Below are 10,012 nucleotides of genomic sequence, written 5' to 3'. Positions count from 1 at the left end.
AAAATCGGAGGAATAAAAGATAGTAGGGCTGTTGGGATTTTTCCGAAAAAAAAAAGATCGCACTAGGAACGTGACGTATTATCACAATTTATTTTGGATTTTCTCTATTTACGATAGAATAACCATTCGGCGATGGGGCCATTATCATTCTGCAGGATATCAGGCATGGATTTTAGGATTTAAATTTTTTTTACAGGGCGCATCAACTTTTTCATATTTCTTCCTTGACTGGTAATCAGTAATTTTTTTTTCACCTTCATTCATCCCCCCCACACGTTTTATCCTTACACCCATCCGAGTGACTGAAAATTTTTGACCGGCAAAATTTTCTACCTTTGACCTCCTATCTCTTATAATCAAGGGTAGTCGCAACCCCTATACCAGAATCGATCCCGCAGACATAAACCCTCCATTAGACAGTATCAAATATTGCGATACTCGAAACGTCAGTTATCCCCCTTGATAACGAGTGCACAGTTTCACCCAACCAAACCCCACGAGTTTTATTCCACTGGAACGTACGTTTCCAACCCCTATTTCCGGTTTGATTTTTGGGGTCTTACGGCGTATCCTTACATCTGGCACAGAAACATCCCTTACGAAGGAATCCGCCGGTTTATTCCCACGGTAGTTAAAACATCCCTTAAGTTATCATTTCATCCCCCAACCGAGTCGTAGGAATTTATCTTTGTTGGAAAATTTGCTGCTTCCACAGGGTGGTACAGGATACTTCTTCTTGGACCCTCCAATTCCCACTAGTCACTGGGTTCATCCCAAATCCAAAATTCACGATCTTACGTAATCAAGCCCTCGTTGTAATAATTCAATGTAAAAAAAGAAACCCTATAATTATTTTACACCCTTGCCATTTAAACCATCCCCTTTAGTTAGTATTTTCACCTTGCACCAAGTATGGGGTAGCATTAGCAACCTCCTACCCTTATCCTATACCCTGCATCTACTACAAGGCACTGAAGGGATATCTACGTACTTGTTTCTCCACTCGAGCCAATCTTACACGTCGCTGATCGACAAAGCGGAGCAACGTCGTACATCTACTATACCTATCCCACGTATTAATATCTAAAGGCTCTGGCTGTGCTTTTCATCCTGTACTCCGCCTTTTTTTATCGTTCAACTTCGCGAGCCCCTTTACATTTGCAAATTCATCTTCGCGACCATCAGGCTAACACAGGTCGCTCGAGTGTAGGATCGAAAAGTTACATTGATCCAGCGGTATATTGCTTCGTCCTACGCCTATGGGACTCTATGCTGCGTTATATTTTACATATATTTATATATATTATATATATATATAGAAATACGTTCCATTGCTAATGGTATATTGGATTTTAATATCTAGAGACTGCGGTATTTTTTTTTCAGTTCGATTTTTATCGAATCCTCCACTTTTCTAGATTCCAATCCTAGTTGTTGGGAAGAGTGTTTTTTGTATGTGTATATATATATATATATATAGATTGTTGGTTTTTGCGAAATTTGATAACGTGGAAGACACTGTGGTAGTGCTGGGATAACCGACTGAGCCAACAGGATACGGTTACTCGTGTCGTAATATATCTATAGGTTGTTAAGGAAAGGTTAGATTTTTCCAAACTTTTTTTTGCTTTTCCGATGGTTCGTTACTGGGAAAATTGTATATGTGAATGTGAGTGGAATCGTTTTTATCGATTCCGGAATCGCCTTGTAAAAGGTTTTTATTTAATGTAACTTGCAGGTAGGTGATTAGGTTTTATCGTGTAGATATTTCGATAAATATTTTATAACGTAACAGTGTATTATTTGACCGAGTGGAATTTCAAGGTAGGAATAATATTATACATGGGTTTCCTTTCGGCTGTAAAAACTTTTTGAAAAATATTGAATTTCATGCACGGTAGGTAACGTATGAGAATTTTTACATGGGCTCGCCCGACCCCGAGAATAAAGTTTTGATTATACGTTAGAAAGTTGAAAATAACGTTTTTCGACAGCACAGCGTGTCTATTCACGAAGTTACGAGCTTTGCAAATTTTTAACAATGTTTCCTTTCGGTTATTCCGATGCACAAGATGCTAATTGAATTTATGTAAAGTTTATTATTATTTTTGTTTTTTCCAAAAAGTTTGACAAAAATTAAAAAAAAAGATTTTTTTTATCAAATTATATCCGATCTGCCATAAATAAATTAACTTCGGACGCGGCGCTGCGCACGCAGATTTTCACGATGCTTTAGCGTCGCGACGCTGCGCTACCCGACGCTTCTATATCCAAGAGCTACGTTTCGTCAGTCCGTCGACGTAGTCTCAGGCGGGACTACGTCCCTTCCCGTTAGAACTCCAATCTAACGTGCTCTCGTTCATTTCGCTTCTACACGTTAAATACAACGCGATTGTGTTCTCCAATTCGGTATAATCGAACGCAATAACGATAATATAAAAAAAAGTCAAAATAAAAATAAAAGTTGCACTTAAATTCGCGCGTTCTCAAAAAGTGGCAATTTCTCCATTATCCTTTCTCTTTATCGTGTTATCTCTCAATGTAACATTTCAGCATTGCTGCCGCCACTGCGTATTTTTTTTTTTGAAAAAATTTTTTTGGAAAAAAATTTTATACGCAATCTTAATTTTCGTGTTGTCGGTGGGAAATATTTCTTTTTTTTTACTGATAAACTTTTTATAAACATCTTATGAAAAAAATTTTTTTCTTGTGAATTAATCCTTCTTAAAAATATATACATATATGTTTCGTAACTCGTGTCACTGATTGTTAGTTGTTTATTGTAAAAATATATATATATATGTATATATATATATATATATATATAGACGTAGATGGGCGGCCATTTTGATAAAGTCTAGGGAAGGGAAGGAGGCGGGGTAGCCTTGATATTATTTTTTTTATTGTAAAAATATATATATATATGTAACTGATAAACTTTTTATAAACATCTTATGAAAAAAATTTTTTTCTTGTGAATTAATCCTTCTTAAAAATATATACATATATGTTTCGTAACTCGTGTCACTGATTGTTAGTTGTTTATTGTAAAAATATATATATATATGTATATATATATATATATATATATAGACGTAGATGGGCGGCCATTTTGATAAAGTCTAGGGAAGGGAAGGAGGCGGGGTAGCCTTGATATTATTTTTATGCATAAAGATATCGATTTATTTATTAATACAAAACTGAGAGCGTTCGCTCGTGCGTGATCTTTTAAGAAGAGAAAATTAGTTGAGATGAATTTTTTTTCAAATTATCGTACCGGAAGTTGTCTTTTGGATTGCGATTCTTTTTCTGCTTTTTTTTACCGGTCGGTCTCTAAGGGGCTGCTCATTCGATACCTTCCATAAACACTATTAGTCGAAGCGGGGTATCTAAGTATCGACGTCTTGTGAACACCAAGTTCAGCTATGAATAGACGGCCCTGGTTCAGTAACGTCTAAATAATTAGCCACAGGAGGATTACCTAAATTTCTTATATCGGAAAAGGCTCCTACTACTTACTTATACCTAGCGATTGTATTGGTACTTGAGAAATGGTGAAAATCGATGGGTCATACACGTCCTCGGATATTTTGAAAATTGATTTGTTTTTCAAGATGTAATATTTAGATAAATAAATGTTGTATAATTTAATTAAATATAATTGACACGACTTTAACATTGATTGGGATTAATTATTTTTATACGAAAAAATATTTTATCAGTTTATTATACGATTTATAATTGAATTCTTGACGTGTGATTTATTAATATTTACATTATTATCGTATGTGCACGTGCGATTAAACGGTTTGACTTTGAGAAAATAAAAAGAAAAAATATTTTTATATCAGATGATATGTCTGCGCTTGTTGAGATGAAAAAAAATTTCTTTCAAAAATACCCTCTTATCTTTCTCTCGCACCGCCCCTTAAGGCGTACTGGGTAAAATTTAATGGGCTACAAGAAATTGCGCGAAATGACGTAACTTTGTTAAATCTTCGAAATATTTCCCAACGACTGACAAGTAGTCTGTAATTATATATATATATACAGAGACAAACGATTGTAAATTTGACGCGGATTCAGCAATTTTTCATGCAGATTATCTCGAGCGGCAGCAAAGAAATTTCTTGGCACCGGGCGAGAGAAGTTAAGGAATCTGAAAATATACGGGAATGGAGTGACCAGTGAAGGATCCATCGTTCGCCTTGAAGCTTCTCGAGGGAGATGGATAAGGATCGGCATGTTCGAGGTAACAAAGTTTCTCTGCCACCTTCGTCAGGCATGTTGACAGGAATCATTGAATGTTACATGAAAGAAAAATCCCATTTAAGTAAAGGACCCAAGGAATTATTGCCCAATACATTGTAAATACGGATATGTCGATATACACGAATGTACAGATCCCTGGCTGAAATATGAAAAAGTAAGAATAAAAGCCTCCAGGTGTTTCCATGCCGAGAAAGTACGTTTGGCGGGAAATTTGAAAATTTTAAATTCTAAATCATTCCTTTCGTCTGATTTTTTAAAAATTATTCGAAATCGTTAGAGGATTTGTGAAAATTTACTGGTATCGTTATTCCTAGCGGTAAATCCTGTAAGATTTCCCTTAGAAATTTTTCAAATGGTCCACGCGACCTCGACTAATGTAAAATGCATTTCTGGCGCTTTAATTAAATCCCACGCGAATATTACGTTAATTTACTGACCGTCGAGTTTTCCAAGGGGTAGCGCGAATATTAAGATGACTTTACTCAAGAATCTCGTACCAAGTAGTAGTAGTAGTAATAGTAGTAATAGTAGTGTTATCACTGTCTCTGCTATTTACTCTCATTATAACTAGTAGCACAATTTTGCTACTACAGTGACGCTACTCGTGAAACTTGTTATTGCTGATAATAAATGCGTGCAGGATCGAGCAAAAATCATTCACAAAAATATTATTGTTAATTAATTTTGTTACGCTATAAAGGACAAGGACATTATTTCTGGCTAATGTATAATTATTAAAATGCCAGTTGACGGCTTTGAAAAATTTTGGCGAATTTTTATATATTTTCATAACTGCAATATTAACTGTAATTCACATATCAACGACACCAGTTGATAATCATTTGCGGACTGGGTCTTTCGGACGCACCAGCATCCACCTGGACCAGTGCTTTGAGATAAAATTTGTAAACCAAGAAAAACTTAATTCCTCCGAAAAAAAGATTACACTAATAGACAGTACAGAACAAATTGATACGTGCCCAGAAAGGCTTTACGAAACTTCGGATAACTATATGTCAAGACGTATCCATGAGGGTGAAAAAAAAGGCTTGGGCAACTACCCGGAGACACGTGTCCGCAAAGGGATATTTCGTCGTTCTTCTAAATCACCCAATAAATGATTGAACCCCAGTGTATAGGGTGTAATGAATTTCTTCGGTAACGTTAAATTATCATTATGCAATTTTAATAATTATTCCCGTAATTCGTGGGACAAATAATTTATACAGATAGAATTAATAAACGTTTGCCCGAGTGACTCGGATACGTAGATAATAAAATTTTGAGCTTGATAAAAAAAATTATGGATTTTTATTTTTTGAATATTTTTCTTAAAAGTTTCATCTTATCAACCGTCTGTATTATCGCTTTGAACCTCCGAAGATACGTGAGCGCTAAGTGCACTTGAAACTTTTCGTACCTTACGTAAGATGGTCTTGAAAGTTTGACACCGGAAGTCGATTACGACTTACCGGAAGCATCTTGAATTTCTTATGGAGAAGCTTCCGTAATTATGGATATATACGTATTTACATGTATGTATGTATAATAACAGGGTAGGCGAGGGACAGGGGAGCTACGGAAATTTTTTGTATTTTACAAAAAAATTTTTTTTAATCTATGGACCAGTGACGTATGCGCGAGAGTTATTTCACCTGCGTTTACATATTACCGAAATAGGTGAATAGTGAATAATGTTTTTATAGAACAGCAAAATTTTTTTATTACGCTACTTATTTCTTGAACCTTTTTTTTCACGATCTCATTCCTTGAATTAGAATAGCGGGGAATTGATCTGTGTCAAGTTGAGATCTGGATTGGGTGACTGCACCTTGAACATGTCTGGTTACTTGGATGCTGAGGATCTGAAAGGACCAATTGTGAATATATTAGCTATGTCCATTAGACTGTTATTGTTGTTATACAATGTATAGTGAATTGTTATGGTTATGATTATCGTTGAAAAAAAATGTCCGCTCCATGACGTCATCGCCGCTCTTAGTATATTCATCTGTGAGGGGTGAATGTGACGTCATAGGGGGTGGATTTGGATTTTTGTAATTCTTTGGTGAGGTGGTGAGATAAAAATCCAAATTAAACCGACACAGATAAGAAGCATGGGAAGAGTGATGATTTCGAAAATGTGGCTACGGATCAAATTTCATACTTTGAAAATAATAATAATAATGGCCGGCTAAAAGTTTCGAATTTGATCCTTAGAGATAGTTTCGGAAAAGTTAAACCTTTCCCATACTCCTTTTTTCCCTTCGCTGACAGATGCCGCTGTGCGAAATCTGTTAAGTAGTAACAGCGAGGAAGTAGTCAGACAGATGAGAAAGTTCAACATCCGGGATCGCATTTTGGTTGGACGGTTGGAACGAAAGGATAAGAAGGTAGCACGGTGGGGTTTAGAAAATAGGAGATCGAGTCAAAAAGGGGGACAAGGAAAAATATTGGAAAGGTATTTAGTTTTAGTCTCGTCGAACGACCACGTCGTCCCTTGGAAATGCGTTTTTTTTAATCTGATGGAAAATCTTTCCGTGTTGGAGCAGGAACGAGATAACTTGAAATGAAAGTGGGACTTGACCTTTTTTTTTTCTTCTTTTTTCTCTCCTACGTTCCTTGTCTTTTGCGTCATTTTTGTATATGGCGTCGATGAATTTCGGGTCTCGTCGATTTTTAAATCCCACGTGATTTCGTTTTCGCAAGGACGAAAACTGCTGGCAATTATGTCAACCAGCCTGAAAAGGGATCGCAAGGATTTCTGAGGAAGACGAATGGACGACTCTGTATAACCTGGATGTACTATACACAATTCTTAAGATTTATCGTTCCGACGGGCAGCCTTGCGCGTCCCGACGTCAGGCGTCTTGGCGATTCTTTTGTTTTTCCTTTTTTGATTTTTTTTGCTCATTAAATATCAAGTAAAATCGCAGGTACAACGTTGAAGAGTCTGACGGTATAATGTTGCTTAAGGAACTTAAAGCTGTTGGGTAAAAAGAAAAAAAAAGAAAATTGATCTTCTTAGAAAATTTCGTATGTTCTTCAGGATCAGTGGGACTTCTTTTAGGATTATCTTCAGGACTTTATTATTCTTTCGGAAGGTGGCTTATTCTTGGTACTTGTTAGATCCTCTTTGCTCACTGTACAATATACATCCCAAGTGGACTTATTGAAATCTTAATATTGGTTTAAGTGATTTTTCAGATTTTTGTATTATATTATTATCTTTTTTTTTATATTAAGGTTTCTATCGTATAATACAAAAATACAGGTAATACACTTTCTGGATTTTATTATACTCTCGATGGATGTTTCAGTCACATCAAATTTCAACAATTTAGTTTCACGTTAGTTAAGCAGAAAACCATTACTTGTTTTTCAATTAAAATGGTTAATGAAGTTGGAGTAAATTAAGTCATTACGGTTCTTACGACGTTGAATTAAAAGAATTCGAAAGAAAATAGCAGATTGAGTACGCAGATGGACAGAGATAGATAGGGAGTGACGGTAGCGTACGAAGATTAAGTAAAAGATGCAATTTTTTTTACATAATACTCGTTGCCATGTTAAAGGTAACGAGGGATGGAAGTTGGTATCATTTATATATCTTTTTGAATTTAATCCAATGGTACGACATAAAAGAGCTCTGTCGTCATTCGCTTTGGCAATGCTTTGAAGGGGTCTTATCCTTGGCAACTCAACTCATACCCATAACTACCAACTCCCTGCGCTCTTTAGCGAAAACCCTAAACTTGAAACCAGAAACTCATGGCACGTTACGCAAAGGCAGCATCCTTCAGGTTCTAAGATCGAAGCATATATGTATATATGTATGTGTATATATATAGCATACATAATATATATCGTTGAAATATCGTACCACATTCTCCTTTGCAAATCAGCCTTTATTCTCAGGCCATGCATTCGCCCTTTTATCTTTTATTTCCATGCATATCGTGAATCGTCATTTTTCAGAATTTATTTTACACGCGAATCGTCTTTTGAGAATCATAATAAATATATTTCTGTAGAAAGTTATATTCCGACGGAAAGGAGTCGGAGAGCACAGAGGAGCAAAGGATAGTTCACGTTATTCGTCTTATGGCAATGAAAAGTCATGTATAAAATATATCATGGACAGTGGTGGTTGATATCATAATTATACTTATCTTTTTGCGTACGTTAATTTTATTATACATAATTAAAATCCTGTTTAAAAAATGTTTGTATCCTATTGCATTGAATCGCAATTCAAATTGTAACGAAACTAGAGATGGTAATACTGATAGTCGCCGTCGTGGTACGAGGAGCGCTAGTGGCGTGGTAAACAGTAATGGCCGCTGCCCATCGTTCTTTGCGTTTCGTAAAAATCGGTCTGATTGCGTATATCGCTTCGTGAAAGAAAACGAAAACAGTGACAGGTCGATACAGGCTTGTAATTTATTGGCATAAAGAGCCTGTTACGACGTTACACGCGGTTTAGCATGTCGAATATAGCGAGCATCTTGATAGTCAACAAACTGGCAGTTCGTTTCCCTGAAATAACCTTGTCAACCTTGTCTTGTAAATTCAATTTAGTTAATCGTCTCTCCTTGCATTCGTTGGGACTGAGTGAATATAAATTACTGTGAACATCGAACGTGATGTATCATGGCGGATTTCCTCTTGTGCATAAACTTAAGCCTCTTAGAGGGCTGAGTGGCTTCGTCGCTGCATTATTGGATTATTTGTGTTTCATACTTCGGCCTCTCTAACCCTTCGATATTTATTCGTATACATTTTGGATATCTTTATAACAAAGTTCAACCTCACTTGATCGTCACAAGACATCGTTCGACATTTCTGATGAATTTCAATCGGTGAGTATTACCTGCCTTGGGAATTTCTTTAATCGATCAGCATATCCGAACATTCCATTCTGATATGACAAATGGAACGTGAAAGTGAAATATATTTTTATACGCAGTGAAAAGCATAGGTAAGAGTTCATATTGTATTTTGTGAATTATTTTTTTGCCTTTTGTCGATCACGTTATATTATTAGGACGAAGCTGCCGTGTTTATTGGAAGTAAATAACAGCAAGAGGATATTTTAGAAGAATTTAGCCATTTGAATTTTTGGTAGGATTCATTTTTGTGTACGATACATTGGTGTTCTCTCTTTATATAAAAGTTTGTTCTCAATGCAATTTTACGCTAATGGCTGGATTTTGGCTAGAGATTGGGTAATTAACTGTGATTTTCTATATGCCTCTTATCATACAGAGGGTTGTTTGCGCTCGTATTCACTCACCCGTTATATCACTGATGCAATTGCGATAATGCATCGCTCGCAGACAAACAGACGCGATAAAAGCGCACCGCAAATTTGCACTGGCAATTGACAATGCTTTTCCACATTAAGGCACACCTCCATGTATAAAACCGATTGTTGCGGAAACGACACCGTATATACAGGGATGTATCCATAGATATTCTAGAACGTATACGAACTCGATTTCCAATAATTGTTGGCGATGATTGAATTTTTATCTATCGCAAAATTGCCAATAGGTTTCATCGATTATTATTGAACCAATGCATTTTTCATGGACACCCGTTACAACGTCGCCAGGGTGAATCCGATAACAAAGCTGTTATGAGTATCTTTGAGGGTAATAAATCAGCCAGTAAAATCAATGATTTATAATGTATCTATAGTTCAGCTGATCCGACGATCTTTTGAAATGACTTGCCT

The sequence above is a fragment of the Cephus cinctus genome, unplaced genomic scaffold (assembly GCF_000341935.2).
Source record: "Cephus cinctus unplaced genomic scaffold, Ccin1 Ccin1_scaffold0051, whole genome shotgun sequence".
Classification (NCBI taxonomy): Eukaryota; Metazoa; Arthropoda; class Insecta; order Hymenoptera; family Cephidae; genus Cephus; species Cephus cinctus.
Note: the sequence above shows the minus strand (reverse complement) of the source record.